This window comes from Oenanthe melanoleuca, chromosome 11 (assembly GCF_029582105.1).
Source record: "Oenanthe melanoleuca isolate GR-GAL-2019-014 chromosome 11, OMel1.0, whole genome shotgun sequence".
NCBI classification, from domain to species: domain Eukaryota; kingdom Metazoa; phylum Chordata; class Aves; order Passeriformes; family Muscicapidae; genus Oenanthe; species Oenanthe melanoleuca.
In genome coordinates this window covers 19,720,533-19,740,386 of record NC_079345.1, presented here as the reverse complement: position 1 = coordinate 19,740,386, position 19,854 = coordinate 19,720,533, and the positions used below count along the sequence as shown (strand labels likewise).

Sequence of the window (19,854 nt, the reverse complement as noted above, 5' to 3'; positions counted from 1 at the left end):
CGCTGCAGAACACTTCCCATCATTTATTTAAAGTGGTCTGAAAAATCTTTTGAAAGCATATTCCATTCTCAGACTCCAGCTGTGAAGATACTTATCACAGTACACACTATACATGTTCCTTTGGTCAACTGCTTCCCACACATCCTTGGAACCATTCCTGCTCCTCTTCAGTGTTTACAGCCTGGAGATTTTTGCAGATTGTTATCACATCCATTAAGATACACAACACAGAACTGCAGGCAAGAAAAACACTGAGCTGACCTTGCAGGGCTGCCTGTGGCCTCTGGAAAGACACAAAACCCACACAGAGACAGAGGAGTCAAAAAGTTAAAGGGAAAGAAGGACAGGAAAACAAGAGTTTAGACAACTGTGAACTGCACACTGAAAAGAGCGAATTTCCTGGGTCTGGGAGAAGAGCAGAGAGAATCAGTGATCAAGTCAAGAACCAGGAGCAGAGTTGATGAATAAGGCAAACACAGCAGCCAAACACCAGACCAATTGGATAATTAAGTTTTATAGCCTTGCTTGCTCACCCATACTAGATTCACACACACATCTCAAACTAAATATGTTAATAGAGCACAGTAACAAATTTCTGTAGAACAGAAATTTCTGAGCACTCTCATGAGAAGTTTTAAGACTAAAGATTTTTTGCCCTTTCAGTTCTCCCAGCCCAAGTGGCAGAGACCCTGTACTTGGGGAAACTCTGGACACAGCTTCTTCTCTGCAGTATAAAATCCTAACAACTAGGGCAGGAAGGGACTCAATAAGTCAGCTACACCATTCTCCTGCCCAGAGCAGGACCAAAAATAGTATATGGCAAAGATTTGCTCATTCCCCCTGAAAATCTCTGGTGCTGGGTGTTCCCAAGGCCAAGGCAATCCCTTCCATTCCTTCCCCTCTTTGCCATTTGGGTGTCCTTGCTAACATCTAATCTGGTTCTGGGCTGCAATTCATACATGTCTGTTGCTTCTTTTCTTTAATCAAGAGCAGAGCCCTCCTTTCCTCACTGCAGCACCTTTAATAAATGTGAGCACTGTGAATCTCCACAACAGCACAATCCAGGGGGAACACTGGCAGGAAATACTGATGCCACCTGCTCGTGTGCTGAGAGAACGTGTGCTTGGGGACAGCAGAAAGAAACCTGCTTCAGCAGAAACTCTGCTGCTGTTGAATTTGTATTTCTCCAAGCGTGGGATGGCAGAAAATTCCATAGCAGAATAAACCAAGCACTCATCAGACCTCCCAAAACACTCAGGATAAAACCTAGCAGAAAAAGCCTGAACCAAGCATTAAACCAGAATGTATCAACAGGGGCGCTGGTGGTTCCTTTTGTGGGTTTTTCCTGTGCTGAGAAAATAGGAAAGGAATTTTTGAAATACCGAGTAAGGGGCATGACTGTGCTTTGGGGAGAAGCTGGGGTTTGTGTGTGGTTGCTGGGGACTCATTCTCCAGGATCTGCAGAGCCTGTGTGAGCTAGAAACCTCCATACATCAATCCTGCAGTCTCCAGGCATGCAGCTGTCTTGGAATCCTGTGCCAGGGAGTCTGTTAAGAAATCTGACAGTGATTTTAATAAGAAGATACCAAACCCTTGGGTAGTGTGTGTTTGCTCCTCACCTTCAGCAGCCTGGCTGTGTGATGTGGATGTGGGTCAGGCTGGAGCAGGGGTTTATTTCACTGTGTACAGCCCTTTCATACCATTTGCTGCATTTCTGCCCCCTATTTAATAACCCATGTAATTAAGAAATGTACAGAAAGAGGAGCCCATTGGGTTTAAAATTAGCAAGAGCTGACTGCTTTGTTCAGCTGCAACCCAGCTAAAAGCAACCGTGAGGGGAGACCTTTGTGTGGGAACACTCAGAGGAGCAGAGGGTATAATTCTTTAAAAGCAAAACTTTAATAGTACTGAGTAAAAAAAAAAAAAAAAAAAAAAAAAAAAAAAAAAGAATTTTCATCAGGACTGAAATAAGAGGCCTTCAAAGTCAGTTTTGTGCTGCTCTGAGTATTTAGCTGAACACCAGCATGATAACTCCTGGTACAGTCACTTCCTATTGCAGAAACAAATCTCTTCCTGCAGAGAACCAGTGCAAGATAGTCGCTCTAACATCATAATATTAAAATCCAAACAATATTTTAATAAATTTGCCTAATCTTTGAGCATTGCTGAAACCTTGCAGGGCCAGGAGAACATTCTCTCTAAGAAACAAAGGCACTTGAATAGCAGATTTTTCAAGTGTTCTATGATGTTTTAAATCATTGTGTTCATTCTAACACTCCTGTTAATTTTATTTTTCTGCCTTAGACCAGGCTGCATTTTTAACTCCTGTTTCTATAAATGTAAGATGAAATAGTCTTACATTATATGGTTGAACTGAACTTCATTTGTTGCAATCTGAAAGATGATAGCCCCATTTTCACACCAATCTTGTTTTAAATAGGATATGCAGACCTCCAGCAAGACCTTCACCATGATTTTCTTTCCCACTCTAAGCCACACGGAGACCTCAGGCTCAGAACAAAGAAAATGGAATACAAACATTTGCTTGTTAAAATATCTACATCCTTTCTCATCTAAACGTGCTGGTAATTTCCAGCCACATCTCAACCTGTAAAAGTTCTAATCACCAGGCCCATCAGACAGGTTAGGGTTAAGCCACTTTAGGGAGTGAGGAAAGAGGCCCATCTGTGCAGAGCTGCCTCGCCCCTCTATAGGATAATTAAAATCAGAATAAGAGATGTCATGATACGCAGCATTTTCCCACTCCATTTCTCCTCCCTCCCTCTGTAAAAGGTTCCAATTATATACTGAAAAAATGGGAAAATGTCAGCTATGAATTTCTGGACTGTTTCCACTTTCTTCATATTTCTTTAACCCTGTTTTGTCCAGCACACATATGACTGTCCATATTTTTTTGCCATTTTCATTTCTGCCTTTCCTCCTGCTTGCCAAAGGCATGGCAGTCACACTGTCTTCTGCTCAACAGGCCACATACAGTTAATTTTTTCCCCAACCCTCTTTGTTTGTTTGTTTTTAGAATGACAAAGAGCCTGTCCAGTTCCCAGCACCTGGTGCACACACAGATACTCATTCCACAGATGCTCCTGCCCTCAGTGTCCCTCTGCCTTGTCCTGTGCCATCCTGCCCTTGTGCCTCTCCCACTTTTCACACAGATCTTCCACCTTTTCACCACCCTCTGCCCTGTCCTTTGCATCTCTCTGGTGTCAGAGTCAGCCCTCGTGTCAAACACACAGCAGGAGCACAGAAGGGCAAGGAAAAGCCCTGCTCCAAAAGTCTGGTGCTGCCTGAAATGCAGGACCCATTCTAGCCAGGGGCTGCTCCTCCTCCAAAGCAGCCTCAGGACAGAGGCAGCAGTGAGGATGCAGTGCTGGGACATGGCAGTCTGCCTGTGCCAGCCCTGAATTTCGTGCATGGAAGGGATTTACAGCCCTGAGGAGGCTGCACACACAGGAAGCAGCACCTGGAGATGCAGAAGCTAAAAGAGGAGAGAAGAAAGGATGTACAATAGAGACAGAGGCACGAGTGCAAGCTCCTGCCACCAAGAGGTGGATCCCAAAGGAAGGGTCTGGAACTGTGATGGAGGGGGGAATGGAGAAAATCCAGCTGGCTCAGTCAGCCCCTCAGCTGAGGGGAGCAGGGAGGCAGAACAGCCCAAAATGAGCTGCTGTGGGTGCTAAGGAGAGTTAATGCAGGGCTGCACTCGTGCATCAGGTACAGGATGCATTTTGGAGAAGAAAACCTTGGATTCATTCCCAATTCTGCTGCTCAGGCTCGGGGGTTCCAGCTTTTAGGCTGCACCTGCTCTTTCCCACTTTGCTCCCTGTCTGTACCAGCAGGACCTGGGGGTTCAAGGTCACAGCTCATCTCCTGCACGGGGTTTTACAGAACACACAGCACACTGCAAGGAGCCAAAGGCTCCCTAAGAGAAGGAGGAAAGCACCAGAGCTGGCTGTGAGCCAGAGCCTTGTGCTGGCAGCAGTTCAGACACAGCAGAGACTGAGCTGGAGTTTGTACCATGTGCTTTGCTCCAAGGGCCACGATGCAGCTGCCTCTGGAGTCTGCCTCTTTAATATTCTTGTTAACAGTATTAAATGTATGACACAGGAGTGATTTAACTCTGGCAATACAAGCACTTATTGTAAACCCCATCTTTCCCGTGGAAAGTTTTGTTATTACCATTTTTGATGGTTGATGCAGTAGCTCTCAACAGTAGTGATTATGACAACTTTAATACATGTGGAAACATTAAAACTTTCCCCGAGTATCCTCCACATCCCAGATCCACCTGAGGAATGATTCCTTCTGGGAAGCTTAGCATGTCTTCAATTGCCTCCCATGAGGTGTGTGGCCTTTGCTGTACTAGCAGCAGGCATCCCAAACACTGGCCTTTGCTGGGTCACCCACTTTGCCTCTGAGCATGATCTGTGTGTTAGGCTAAACAGAGGTTTTCACACCTTGGCTGGTTTGTGCAGGTTTCAGCAGTTTCTCCACTGAAGTTGGCAAGAACTCCCACGGTGTTTGTAAAGCTTCAGTTCTGCTGTGAAACGAAAATTGACATTTCAGCACAACACTAAATTCTGAGAATTAGGCTTAAATTAAAGTTCTACTGTATTCCCTAGAAGTAAGGTTTTCAAAATATAAAGGGAAGCAATATTATGCTAAATACCAATTCTGTCCTCTCTCATGTAATAATCAGTTTGCAATCATGCCATTCATTGTAATGGCTTTGCATATATTTCTTGCTAGAACTGTCACATAAAAGGCTTACACTGGGAACCCAGCAAGCTGGCTATTTCTATCTAATTTCAAAGGTATTCAGAAACACTGGTATTAACTGAAAAGCATTTGCAAGGCTTGATGACACAGTTAATTTCATTGCAATTGACCAGAGGATGAAGTAGCACACACATAAATATAACACACACGGAGCTCACCAGCGAGGCTGCAACTGCAAAACTGAGAAGTTAGGAAGTGCCATCAGCATCACCCTGTAGCTTGAATACCTGTCCATTGCCTCTGTACACACATAAATCATAAAGATAAACTTTACAGTTGTGCTATTTCACCATCTTTTCCCTGCCCCAGTGCAGCAGGCAGTGCTTGCTTAATGAACAGCCACTCGATATTTTGTTTTCTCATCACTGCTCAATGCACAGCCTAAATCTTATTTATTGCTCCCTGCTTAAACCTTACTCTGCAGACAATTATTCTGGAGCCTTCCACTGTGCCTATCAGGACAGTATTCAGCACCCACCATCGAAACTTTGAGTCTGTGCTGCTGAAATTTTGGGGGAAATCTGCCAGCCACAAACCCCTGTTATTAATGGAAAGCATCCCTTGACTCTAACAGCAGGCAGTGAACTCTTGAATCACAAGTTTTCACATTTTTACTCAGGGATTTCAATATCTGGAGGGATATCTACACTTTAATGTTGCTACCAGGGCTAGGAGAGTGGCGAAAGGCATGTAGCAACAATCTTCTTTCATGCAGAAGAGTAGCCAAAGCTCTTTATTAAAGAATCAAACTACACTTTTATAGGGTAGACTGTGGAAGCAAGGACAGAAGTGATTTCATTGGTGCAAGAAAGGTGACACCCCTGGTAAACATGCTTTCATGAAAACATCACATCTCTCACACATCCAGCAGGTACATAATCTATTATTAATTCTTTCTCATATGTTTTCTTTGAGCAGCTTGAGAAAATCCAAGATCCTTCTTTCCCTGGCTTTTACCAGTATCCACACTTTAAAGACAACCAATTCCTATGGTAGCTCTTCACTGATTCAACACTACACAGATCAGGACAAATGAAACGCTGATCTCTCCACAAGAACCCCTGACCACACTTTTAGGCTTCAAAGAAAACCAGGAGCTGCCACACAAGTGTCTGTGCACGTGGAGGAATGCAAGAGAGCAGCAGCAAAGGTGGAGGGTGGGGGGACACTGAGGGTCTGCACATGGTGTAAAGCACAGGCTCTTCCTGCAGAGCAGCCCTGTGTGCCTGCCTGGGAAGGCCCAGCAACCTCCTCTGCTCCTCCCTATATTTTAGGGAGACTGCTAAAGCTTCCTCTGCAAACTGAACAGGGCAGCACAGGGCAGAGCAGCTCCCAGAGCACTCCCAGGGTGTTCCCAAACACCTGACAGCACCAGCAGCCCCCGTCCCTCCCTCCCTGCAGAAAAACCCTGGCAGCACCATCCCAGGGAATGGCCAAACTGCAGCCCTGCTAAAAAAGCAGAATAAAATGAAATGGTCACATTCAGCTCTCTCTCAGCACAAAGTTTCCTTGGCTGAAAAGCTGCATATGTTTTTCTTTATACTACACAGGTTAAAGCCCTTCTGCTTTATCCTAGGTTACATTCCAACCTTCCACATATTCAGACACAGTCTGTTTCCAGACTCCTAGAGAGCTTTAGAGCTTGACATGTCAAAACACTCGTTCTGTTTGGGTTTCTAAAGGCTGAGGATGACCCTAAAACTGAGGCCAGGCACTACAAGATGACTTTTACGGTGACTTTACATTGCACAATCTGCTGCAGGAAACCAAGGATAAATAATGGGATGTCTATTCCATACGAGCACGGATGTGAGTGAATCCATCTGTTCATCTACATGGTCAAGGTACCAAATAAAACTGAGCTGCTAACCTATCATCAGCACAACAGTCAGAATCTTTAAAGAACAACAGATAAAAACATATCAAAAATGTTAAAACTCTGTTTTAACTGCTCTGGCCACCAACAGGAAACTCGCTGAATAGAGGAACACAAAAGAAATGACAGTTTTTGAAGCACAAGAAAGGCTTCTGAAAATACAGATCATTTGTATATCTATCAAACAGAAGAGATTTCTCTATACTTTAGCATAAAATGTTTAAAGCTCTAAAAAAAGTCTCTAAAAAAAAGCTTTGGAGCCTCCTGTGGCTACACATATTCCAATAGGACTAATCTGATCCGCTTTTTGGAAGGGATATTTATCCATTTTGGGAAGAATCTTTGTAGAAGAAGGTGTGGAAATACATCCAGTCAGCTACTTCACATGATAGCAGGGAGAGCATACAGAGAGGGTGTTTTTACAGTAAATGTTGGGAACACAGAGTTAATTGGTTCCTATGCTGCAAAGTGGGGACCTTAAAACTGAGTTTCCATAAGCAGCAAGGATAATGGACAGAAAGGTTGCAATGATTACAGCAGCTCTGGATCAACTTTGCAAAATTCACAACTTTCAGAGGGCCAGAAATGGGTTTCATCAGACAAACCTAGACTGAAGCATCTCTATTTAGTCAGCTTCACTGAGTCCTGTGCAAACACAGAGAACAGCAGGAGAGAGAGCCCAAGGTGCAGCCCCCCTCTGCAGTTTGTGTCCCTGACCTGCTGGGAAGGGGCAGAGCTGTTGTGTTTATTTTTTCTTGCTGTCTGCCTTGGGGCTAAAGGTGACACCATTTGTTTCTGTTTAGGCCCCACATTTATTCTGAGCTTTTGGCTCCCTTCTGTTCATTATCCAGGAGCTGCTGGAGAGAGCCCAGAGGAGGCACAGGATGAGCAGAGGATGGAGCAGCTCTGCTGGCAGGAAAGGCTGGCACAGCTGGCATTGCTCACCTGGAGAGGAGAAGCTTTGGGCTGAGCTCAGGGGGGCCTTGCAGGGCCTGAAGGAGCTGCAGGAAAGATGGAGAGAGACAATTGGCAAGGGCTGGAGGGAAAGGACATGGGGGAATGGCTGCCAGTGCCAGAGGGCAGGGCTGGGTGGGATATTGGGAATTAGGAATTGTTCCCTGGCAGGGTGGGCAGGGCTGGCACAGGGTGCCCAGAGCAGCTGTGGCTGCCCCTGGATCCCTGGCAGTGCCCAAGGCCAGGCTGGACACTGGGGCTGGAGCAGCTGGGACAGTGGGAGGTGTCCCTGCCATGGCAGGGGTGGCACTGGATGGGCTTTGAGTTCTTTCCAGCCTATGCCATTCTATGCCACAACAACAGTTGTGTTATACCTTTGCTCTGTTCAGGGGTGAATAAAGCCTTGATTTCCCACTTGATTTCCCATCTGATTTCCCAAAAGTCAGGCAGTTCACCACCACTCTGGCCTCACCATGCACAGCACCTTTCAGGGTGTACTTTACAGTGGTTGAACAGAAATTAATATAACACCAGCATGTGATGTTGTTGGAAGTATATCCTGTCTTTTGGTTAATGCATACAGTTCATTTAGCATCTGCTCTATAAATATCACTTCCTCTTTCCACATCTTCCTAGCATACACCACTGTTTCCATGTGATGATGAATCCTACTGCAGGCAACTGCAGGAAACATTATAATGTTCTACATTAGAGAACTGCATTAAACAAAGGGCACTTTATGCTGCAAAGAGCAGACCTCCAGATTTGCATTCCCTTGACCAGTGAATCTCAAAAGACAGCATTGCTCAAACTTGGAACCTTTTGTCTTTAGCAAAATTTTGTGAAAGCTTTTGCTTTTGCAAGGTGCACATCCCTCTGTTCCTCTGACTTCATCTTGCAGTCTGTGTGATGAGGATCACAGACAGAAGTCTCAGATGATGCATGAGTTTGCTCTCAGAGAGATTAAAAGGGCTGCAGAGCAGAGATGTGAGAACAGTGCTTCTGGAACAAAGCAGCAAAGAAAGGAAAGCACCCCCAGAGTGAAAATTAGAAGAGAAATGGCATTGGAAGGGGCAAATTGGAAATAATTAGGCAGAAAACAAAAGGCCCAAAAAAGCAGAGGTGTGTTTCTGGCATGAAGTTGTGATGACACAAACCACAGCCAAGGCAGATGTCAGGGTCCACCATCAGCCAGTGGCAGCCTCCCTTTGCCTGGATCATTTTCCTTGCAAAACACTCATTTCATCTGATGGTTTAAATCCTTTTCTCCTCTTGTTGTTGGCTGCCTCTCCAAAAGCTCTCAGCATTTCATTGCCATGTCTGTCTGGAGATATTCCATTGTGCTGCAGCAGGGTTCTCTAGAAACCAGCAATATGTGTGCCTTCCTCCTTTTTCTTCTCTTTTTTTCCCCTTTCTCACTGAGGAAGGCCCTGAAGCCACATTCTCATTAAATCTTTATGGCTTTTTAAAATAAGAAGCTATTGTCCCATATACCTCCTTAATTATGCACCAATCAAAAAGTTTGAAAGAATGGCTCTGCCTGTGACAAGCAGGAGCAATGGAAAGGGAAGAAACCTAAGGAATGACTGCTTCAGCTGCTTTCCTGTAAAACAGGAACCTGGGCAGGCACAAAGATGGCTTGGCACAGGAAAGGGACTAAAGGCTCCCAAGGGAAAAACATGCTGTCTAAGATTCTATTTTTGTCAGATTTATATTCTTGTCTAGAGAATGTATGTGATTATTTACTGCCTCAAGTAGGCTTCGTGGTGCTCATAAACCAAACAAATATTCAAAACAAACATTTGGAAAACTCTTCAAGTGACCACACTGAGACACCTGGAGCTCGAGTATTAGGAATGAGTGACTTTAGAAATAAAGCAGCTTATTACTTTAGTAATACCTAACTAGCCAGGATCGGAAATGGAATATTTAATGAGCTAAATTATGGCACATGCCACCTGTGTAAATTGCTTTGGCCCTAGTGACAGCAAAGCCAAAACCAAGAGAATAAATTTATAAAATAATACCAATGATATGATCTGGAATTTCTGTGTCTAATTCCAAATCAGGTTTGTGTTGATTCGTACATGAGATTTGGAAGTAACATTACAGCTTCATACAAATGTTCCTAAAGAAGCTTTTAGACAAATTGCAGAATTCTCTAGAATAAAAGTTATTTCTCCCACAGAAGCACTAAATGCTGTAATGTGGTGATAGTTCTGACATGGTGAGTCAATCCCCTAGGTCAATGCCCCAAGGCCTGAGAAAGATCAGGAAAAAAAACACCTTATCCAGTTTTCCCTCTGTGTGGAACTGCTAGTGAGAGTTTAGGTTTGGTTAGTTGAAGTGTAGCTGAAGGTTTGGAATGAGCAGAGTTTTCATTTTCCCTCCCCCAAGCTGTGAGGCTGCAGCACCTTGGGAATGCTCCTGGCTGCAGCAGGGCTGGGACTCTCCTGCCCTCCACACTGAGCTCCCAGCAATGCCACTGGTGCCACAGAATCCCACTCTGGGACACAAAGCAAACCTTCTCCAGGGTTTAAATGCTTTTCTACACCTAGATACTGGAAATAAAGTAACATAACTATTCAAAGCTACTTTTTCATTAAACCACCAGCATTTGCAGTGCAATGAGCATCCCCTTTTGTGCATTTTGCCCTGTTTAACCAGGCAGGGCTATCCCTGAGTGCACAGACACTCCTGGTGGGTGCCCACGGGGCAGGGAAGGGTGAGACCGTGGCCAGAAGCCCTGGCTGTGTGGCCAGGCCCAGGAGAAGCAGCACTGAGCTGTGGCTGAGCTCAGCCCAGGCTCTGTCCAGCAGCAGTGACAGATGTCGTGCACGGGTAATCCCTCATCCCTCTAATCCCAGCAGAGGGGAGATTGATGGGCACCGGGCACTCAGGAATAAGGAACATGGAAATGTGTACATTGGGGCTGGAATAAACAGCCTTGAATAAACATATTAATAACCATACAGGCTTTGGAGTGAGATTAGCTGCTGACACAAATAGCATTTATTCACACTACAGGGAGTGATTCCAGAAAAACAACGTGAAAGTGCATAGACAAGTACTGCTAAATCAAAAAGGTTTTGCATAAAGCAACAAAAAAAAAAAGGGAGGGGGCAGAAATATGACAAGAGAAGTGATGATGCTTCCTCGTTTTTCAAGTGCACAACAAAAAAATTTAAACAGCTGTAGCAGATACAGGTGCAAAGAGAAAATAGGGGGATCAAATCAATGTTTCTCTTCAAATGTTCACAACTCTTGCAAGTGTGGGACTTGAACAGAGAAGGGAACTGTTTGATTGTACACCCTGACATAGCTCATCACTAAAATCAGTCACCATTTCATTTTGTGGCGTGGAATTGCCTCTTTAGAAATGTCACTGCAGAAACAGAGTGTCTACCTTCCATTTACTGTGGGTGAATCCATCATGTTCACATCTCAACACTTGCTTAAAATGCTCTAAATTTGTCATCTGCTGTTCCACTAAACACAGTTGATTCAAAGTCAAGGCCTCAGTTACAGCTGGAAGCATCAGGAAGGTCTGATTTTCACAAGTTTGGCTCCTAAAAATTAAATCATCCAAAGGGGTCTCAGCATCTTAAATTTGCTTCAGCAACCTGTAATTCATACAGGTGATTTTATCCGAGAGTTCTGCTGACAGGCTGAGCAGAAAATAGCAGAGTGATTTCTGGGGGAGTGGAACAAAGAGCTGGGAGATAGCTGGGGCAGCAGGAGTGGAACAGTGAGGGATGCAGACATGGATGGGGCCAGAGGCTCTGGGAAGCACTCAGGGTTTCTGCCTGGAATGAATGGGACAGATGGGTCATCCTGACCCCAGGGATTAACCCTTGTGCAGGTAAGCATTCAGAAACATCAACCCCCACAACTGCACCTTCGAATGCAAAACGTGCTCTGTGCTGAGGAGAGCAGCAGCTGGACGTGCTCAGCTTGAAAGGCAGGAAGAACAGGAGGGAAACAATGGGAAGTAATTATGAATTTTTTTTTTTGCACTTTCTGTCCCTAATTTTGCTTTAATCTGCTGTGTAATACAGTCTTCATATGCAACAGATACAGAATTCCATGCATTTTAAAGGACCTATGTAGGGTTCAGTGTTAGACATGAGCAAAGCCTTTCACTGATTTTTTCAAGGTCCAGCCTGTGGGTGAAACCTGATCACTGACTCCATCAAAATGACACATAAAGTTTTTAATTGCTTTACAGTCCTTCAGCCTCACCTTTTTTCCATTGTTTTCCAAGCCAAAAAGTTAAAGAGACAGAAAGAACAAGCAAAGAAAATAGAAAGTCCTCTATCCTTGGCACACCTTCTGCTCTGACAAGTCAGGAAGATGATTGAAAGCCACTGAAATTTCCCAGATTTAACTGAATATTTCATGTATTCAGCACGAAGAAATGACTTTTTATTCTTCAGTGGTCTCACGAGGAATAATAGAAGTCAGCTCTCGTTATTAAAGTGTTTGTGATGAGTGCTTGTTCATGAATCCCAAACAAGCAGAGTTGAGTAAACTCTTTCTCTGACAAACTTAACCACAAGTCAATTGGAATCTTTTTACAGCTCAAGAAATTGGCTTTAATTCAATTTTTCATCATGAAAATGCACTCTGCTGGATATTTAGGACACAAAGTCTGAGTTTCTGTGGATAATTACGGTCAACTCACAACTGACAATGACTTTCAAGATGAGCCTGATGCATTTTAAAAGGGCCAGGCTCAGTGTCCTGGTATTAGTCCTACCTAGTGATGTGGTTGCTTTCAGGGAGCCAAATAAGACTTGGGAGACCAGACCTCCACTTCATCCTCTGTCCACAGGCATCCTCACTGAATTTGGCTCTGGCATTTCCTGCCTCTGCACTGAAAAAATGGGAGTAAAAGTCCTTTTCAGTCTCAGGGCTGTTGTAGGAAGAAGAAGCACGTGGGAAATGAACCCGGCTCTCAGCTGCCAGGGATGAAGGCTGCACATCTGACACCTAAAAAGTTCTCCCATTGTCTGCTTTGAGGGCTGGCACATCCTCTCAGAACCTGTACCTGTGAGGAAAACAGGCGTGTGAGGTTTCCTCAGCTTCTGAGAGCTGAGGGCAGCATAATTCTCATCCCAAAAACAAACCTGGTTTCCCTTTCAGAGGGGTGGCACAAGGTGTGCCAGTCACAGCCTGGTCCCGTGGAGCCCTCCTCACCCTCACTGTGAGCTCATGAGCTGCCAAAACCTGTCAGGAGGGGAAAAACACCCTAAAGCACCCCCCACACCTGGGAGGAGGAGATAGCAGGCTGCTTCCAGAGGAGAGAAAAGCTGAGATGCAGTGGTGAAACTGCTGAGGCACACTTCGCTTCTCGGCCTTTTGGCTAAGATCAAGTGTAGTATCTGTTCTTATCAGTTTAATATCTGAAACAGGACCTTCAACACCTCCTGATGTAAAATCAAGAGTTAAAACCACTGGTGTGAGATCAGAAACTAATAATGAGTCCCTGTCCTTAAAAGATCTTCATGGTTTAAGAAAGGATTATACAAGACAGCCTGATGAATCCATAATTATTTGGCTGGTCCGGCTGTGGGATGCGGCAGGCGAGGCTACCATCTTAGATGGCACTGAGGTGAGACACCTGGGATCCCTGTCTCATGATCCGGTCATCGATCAAGGTATGATGAGGGAGGCCAACCCTCAAAGCCTCTGGGCACGTGTTTTAGACAGCGTGGCACAAAGATATCTGTGTGCCGATGATCTGTATATGCAGCAGACCAAGTGGAAAACCATAGAGCAAGGGATCCAACGTTTGAGGGAGATGGCAGTGGCGGAAATTATTTTTTCAGATGATATAACAACTAGGAACCCAGACCTGGTACCATGCACACCTGTAATGTGGAGGAAGCTGGTGCGACTCGGGCCATCTGAATACGCGTCTGCTTTGGCAATAATGAAGCGGGAAGAGATCTATGAAACGGTGCTGGACATGGCGAAGAAGCTCCGGGCATACGCGGATGCTGTGCATGGCCCAACCCATGCCAGAATCGCCGCCGTGGAAACACGCTTGCAAAATTTAGAGAACAAGATAGAGGAAAATCATAAGAGGCTCAGGGATTAGGAGAAGTGGACTCCACTGCAGGGTGAACCAGGATCGTGGCACTTTCCTCATCAGAAACCACAACACAAGGAGCCAAGGTCTGAAGCCAGCAGTGTGGCAAATCCTGACACAATCCCAGCTGCTCCCTCTCTGTGCCTGCCCACTTGTGCCTCCCAGACAGCAGCAGAAGCCCAGGAGGCTGTGGGAGCACCAGGGAGCTGTTTGTGAGCAGCAAGGGTGGGATCTGCTGCTGTCCTGGCAGGGACAGAGCAGAGCTGGCAGTGCCAGGGGGAGGAGGGCTGCTTCCACAGCTTCCACATTTCCCTAACATTTGCATTCCCAAGAGGCCACAGAACTCACCCCAAATCACTCATGTTCTCCTGACAGCAGCAGTGAAAACCATTCAATGGAAAAGGAGCCGAGTGTTCTGATGGGAGGGCTCAGAGCTCATGCCAAAGAATGGCAAAACCCTTCTGCTGTGTGGGATGAACCCTCCCTGTTCCATCTCTCCTGCCTCCTGAACACAAGGAGAAAAGCAAACTGTGTACCTAGCTGGCTGTGATGGTGATTTCCTCGAGGTGCTGCCTCTGTACAGCTCTGCACCAGCCCTGAGCAGAGGCTGTGGGCACAGCAGCACAAAACAAATCTGGGATGCTGGGTTAGTTTACAGACACGTTTCAACACAGAGTTTCCATGTTGTATTTTTTTTAAATTTTTCCCTCTGCAATTTTATTACTGAGTTTCCTTTACCGTCCAATACTCTAAACTTTGAAACCAAGCAGAAGTACAAAGCCTCCAAATGAGCCCAGAGTTTCCCATGGCTACATTGTCAGGCACAGTCCTTATGGAAGCATCTAAAAGTAAACCTTATAATCTAATTTCCCCCCTTATTTGTTAAGCAGCAACACTAATGATTTGATTGTGAAACACTTATGCATATGAATGAGCTTTTACATAAGGCCTGATTTTAATTAAAAAGCAAACTCAACTTTAAAACAAACCCAACCCAAACCCAGCTTCCAGAGCCAGACAGAGGAAAACACTGGGGCAGGCGGGGTGGTAACACTGCAACTGGTACCAGCTATTACACAGAGCTACGCTGCTGTAATTTCATGAATTCTTTTAGAAACCACAAAGAAATATGCATTATCTGCCAGAGGAAACATAAACAAGATTGAGGCAAAAGGGGGAGTTCAGAGGTTACCGAGAAAAGGTGTTTGATAGAAATTGGTTCCAGGGAAGGAAAGGGCTCAGGAGAAAAGGGCAGGGAAGGTCAGGGCTGGAACAAGGCAAGCATGGGCAGGGCTAGAAACAGAGCTGGAAAATGCTCTGAGAAAGTGTCCAAGAAGTTCTTCTGCAAACAAAGATCTGTAATGTGGTTTCTCCTCCACTGAAATAAATCAACAGAAGGACACGAGCTGGATCTTCATCTCATTGAGTGACATTGACAGTAAGTTTAGAGGAAAGAGATAATTCCTGGTCCATATTCCTATATTTAAAAAATCAGGTTTCAATCTGTACATACTGTTGAAAGAGTTTTGATCCCATAGCCTGCACTCCCTGATTTCTTTGCTAAGGCCTAGCAGAGGCAGTTCATTACTTGGCTTCTGATGAACAAATCCAAACCAATGCTGGGATATTTTTTCACCCATATTTTTTTTTTTAAAGGAACAAATCAGAAGTCCAATGTTTGAAATTATAGTTCTCAATACTTAATGATGCCAAGTTAATAGCACATGTATCATTTCATTTAAAGCATTTAAGTTTCTATATCTTTAGAGAGAATTAAGAGCTCTGTTACATTTCAAATTAAGTAATTCCAACCAGCAGTCAATGCAAAGTATCTTGATAAATACAAAGCATTTTCTACTCTCATCTCTGATTTTAGTCCACTATCTGCTTCATGCTTCAGCTCTCAGTTTTCCCTTCTTTCCTTCACAAGTGGCCATCAGTGCAAATATTTGTGAAATCTCCTGCTTACCCCATACACTTAACCAGGTATAGCTGTGCTACTGCTAAAGATCAAAACACCAAACCCACAACTTCTGTTTCTTTCTCTGTAACCCAACTCTCTGTTTACAAAAACCATTTTTTTTTTTTTTTTTTTTTTTTTAATTTCCCCACAGGGCAAGCTTTGGCAATCTCATTCTCAGCAGCAGAAATAAACCCTTGGGCTCCAGACTACTCCAGTTTGCCTCTGTGTATCAGCAGAGATGTGACCCCCAGCCAGCCCCAGGGCACTTTGAGACTCAGATTCACAGCCCCAGCCTCACGTGGCTGCCTGGAGCTCAGCACTCCCACTGGAGAGGGAAGCAGCAATGTGTTTCCTTTCTCTATTCACATTTTTCTCCAAGTCCATCATGGTGTTGGTCGATCAGCTCTGATCAATGCTAAGGTGTCAGTTTAGATGTAAACCCTTTAAAAAGCTGCACTTTGGGGCTTAACAATAATCAGGAGGTCTCCAACCAACATATTTATTGAGCTTGAAAGCATCACCCTCAGACCAAATGTGTTTGACCCTTCATTCACATCACTGCAGCAGAACCTTAAGCAGCGTTTTGCACTGGAATACTCCTAAATATCCCAGCTCCAGAAGTGAACTCCTTGGTAACTTGATTGTAATTCAGCTTTCAGTGCTTACCTGCTTCCTTGTGTGCTGCAAGTTAGGCTGCTGTGCAAACTGTAGGGACTCTAGGGACCACCCTTTCCCCCCAAAGAAAACCCCCAAATCCCCCAAGCAGTGTTTTCATACAGCCCTGCAGGGCACACCTGCAAAACCTTATTTCCTTTCATGTTCTCCAGAGACATTAATTAATCTCTTATCAGGTCATGAGCCCAGAGAACATTACAAGAGGGTTTTCCAGGTGCAAGTTTTAGCTGCTCTCTGTGCTTTCAGCACGGGGCTGTGCTGACACCACTTTGCCCCAGGAGGACACATTTGGTTCTGTTTAGGTGAAAATGTCATAAGCAGCCTTGTAGCCTTTTTGAATATTCATTTTTTGGGAAACGAGTCTTAGAAGTTCACTTTTCTATTTCTTTCAAGGGGAATTCACAGATACTGAGAGCTGCAAAAAGGGAGATGTGGCTGGAGCATCTGTGTTGAGGAGATACTGAGGGAGCTGGGAGAAGGCTGAGAGGAGATCTTATCAATGCACACAAATGTTGGAAGGTGATGGGGCCAGACACTTCTCAGTGGTGCCCAGCCACAGGATAAGGGGCAGGGGGCATGAAGGGGACACAGGACATTCCATCTGAATATGAAGAAAAGCTTCTTTGAGAGAAGCTCCAGAGACTGGAGCAGGATGCCCAGAGAGATTGTGGAGCCCCTTCTCACAAGATGCTCCAAACCCACTGTGTCACTTGCTCGGGGGTGACCCTGCCTGGGCAGGGGGCTGGACCAAATGATCTCCGGGAGCCCCTTCCAACCCCAACAGTTCCTTGATATTCATTTGGTACAATACAGATTTGCTGATATGAAAACATCAAAAAAGACACTGCAGGTGACCCTGAAAGCTCCTCTAGGATCTCCTTTGCATCACACCAGCACCTACATTAAAGAGGGCTTGGCCACAGAGCAATGCAAAAACTCTCCTCTCAACAAGCCCTAAGTGTAGCCCATCCTGGAGAGCATGCAGAGCAAATTAGTCATCTAAAAGCTCCCATTTTGGCATGGGGAGAGGTAAAATGCTACACTGATTTCCCAAGTGTCTAAAAAGTAGATCAAGTAACACTAAAATGAAATTGTCAAACTGGAAAATGATTTTCACCGAGATAATCTTTATGCTTCAGAAATAAATATTGCAGAGGATTTCCATCCAGCCCAACTCAGATGTGCAATATCCCTTTATCAACTCTTCCCTCTTGTCACACACTCCTTCCTGCCCTCTTTCTGAAGATAGCTGCAATCAGCCCCTAACATGGTACTCATGAGGGTCTGGTGAGCATTGGGGATTACAAGATTTGTGGTGAGTGAACCCATGAATTGATACAGAACATTTTGCTTCTGACTCTGCCTAAACTTGATCCTTCCCTATTTACTTTATCCTAGTTAAACATAATTTCCATTGATGTTCATCACAAGTCATAGGAAGAGCCCAGTCCAAAATGCATGTGGCTTCTCTGCTCCCATGCGCTCCATGTTCCTGGGCTCCACATGGTACTAAAACTACAAAATCCTGGAGAGTTCTGTAAAACAGCACAAGCAGGACATGGAATGGCTGAGAGTCCAGAGCACCTGGAGCACCTCCCCTGTGGAGCCAGGCTGGCAGAGCTGGGGCTGCTCAGCCTGGAGAGGAGAAGGTTGTGTGGAGAGCTCACAGCTCCTTCCAGGGTCTGAGGGGCTGCAGGGAACCAGAGAGGGACAATTCCTCAGGAACTGCAGTGCCAGGAGCCAGGGAATGGTTCCCAGTGCCAGAGGGCAGGGCTGGGTGGGATATTGGGAATGAGGAATTGTTCCCTGGCAGGGTGGGCAGGGCTGGCACAGGGTGCCCAGAGCAGCTGTGGCTGCCCCTGGATCCCTGGCAGTGCCCAAGGCCAGGCTGGACACTGGGGCTGGAGCAGCCTGGGACAGTGGGAGGTGTCCCTGCCATGGCTGGGGTGGGGCTGGGTGATGTTTAGAGTCCTACCCAAGCCCTTCTATGATTTTATGAACCTTAACTCCATAAGGAAAAGCTCCTGGAAGGTTTTCTGTTTGAACCAATGCAGAGCTCAGACTCTGCAGTGTCAGCAGCAGCTGCTCTCCTGACCACAGAAGGCACATGGTGCCACAGGACAGAGCTGGGCTGTGTGGAACGCTGCTGGGCTGCCTGCAGAGCAACACAGGAGCTGCCCCTCATGCTCTGGGGTTTGCTCATCTCTGAGATCCAGGTGTCTCCTTCCCTCTGTTGGAAAAGTGAGAGTATCTCTTTGCATCCCAGGATACAGTGACACAGGACCAATGCAGTGTTCTGGAATCTGAGTAGCTGCGAACATGAACATCCCACTTGTGGATTCTCACTTCTCCATGTCTCTTCTGGTACTTGCAAATTGGGAGTTGCCTTTGGTCCCTGAGCAGCACATGAAAACATCATTTTAATTTCAGAATGAATGACTGTGGCATCCTTTCATTAGGACACGAAGGGCTGACATTCCTAAAAATACAACTTTGGTGCTAAACAGACACCTGGCATCACAAGCTGAAAGCAAACATTGTTTTGAAAGCAAACATTGTTTTAAAAGCAAAACAAGCTTTTAAGTTGGGGCTAAAGTGGAAATTCTCCCTCCTTGAACTTACAGTGTCTCTCCACACTCCACTTCTCCCAGGACCTCTCACTAATGCTAATGAGTGATGTTCCAGGTTACTGGAGTGTTTCCTTGTCTCCCATCCTGCCACAAGAGGGAAGGACAGTCTGAATCACAGAGTTAGAGAGAAGACAGGGAGGGAAAACAACTCTTCATTTCAACTTTCTTCCTCTCCACAACATGCACACACGCTGATTTAGAGCCTGCACTGATTTGTTCCATCCAGTTACGTGATATTCCAACAGCAGGAAAATGCTTCACAGCATCAGAGTCCATCTGCAGGGAAATTTCCAAAGGGGCTGCTCATGGAACAAAGGAATTTCCAGTACGACCTCTCACTTTTATCCTCTCTGAATTCTTGGCAAGCTACTTCGTAAAAAGGTTGGGTGGTTGGGTTTTCTTGTTTTTCTGACATTTCACTGGGTGAAATCCTTTCCTCCTGCTGCAGAGATCACCTTCCTGGCAACTGAATGTTACAGAAAACAGTTCTGGTGGCCCCAGTTCTGAGCTTGGTGCCTAATCTGGGAAGGACAAGCACATGTGAGAGCCTTTTCAACTCTGCTCCTCCTCTCTGCAGGTCAGGCTGTGGTCACATCTCTGCTCTATCTTGCTGAATATGGCTGGACCCCAAGGAAAAAAATCAGGCTTCAGACTTGTGAAACCCAGAAACAATCAAGATGGTCACTGCAACACAAGGGAAGAAAGGAGCTGGGGCAGCATTTTCAGTATCAGATTCATATTTTTACACTTTGCTACAATTTCCCACCTGTGGTGCTCTTGAGTCAACACTGAAATGAGAGCTGCAGGCAGCCAGGGACCCTCAGCTCCCAAAAATCAGAAGATAAAAAAATCAGCTTCCTTTCTT

General features: G+C 45.3%; 1 pseudogene; it reads left to right on the top strand.

Annotated features, from left to right (window-relative positions):
* The first annotated feature begins 12,972 nt into the window (after positions 1–12,972).
* LOC130258059 (U2 spliceosomal RNA) lies at positions 12,973–13,085 on the top strand (annotated as a pseudogene).
* Positions 13,086–19,854: the final 6,769 nt, after the last annotated feature.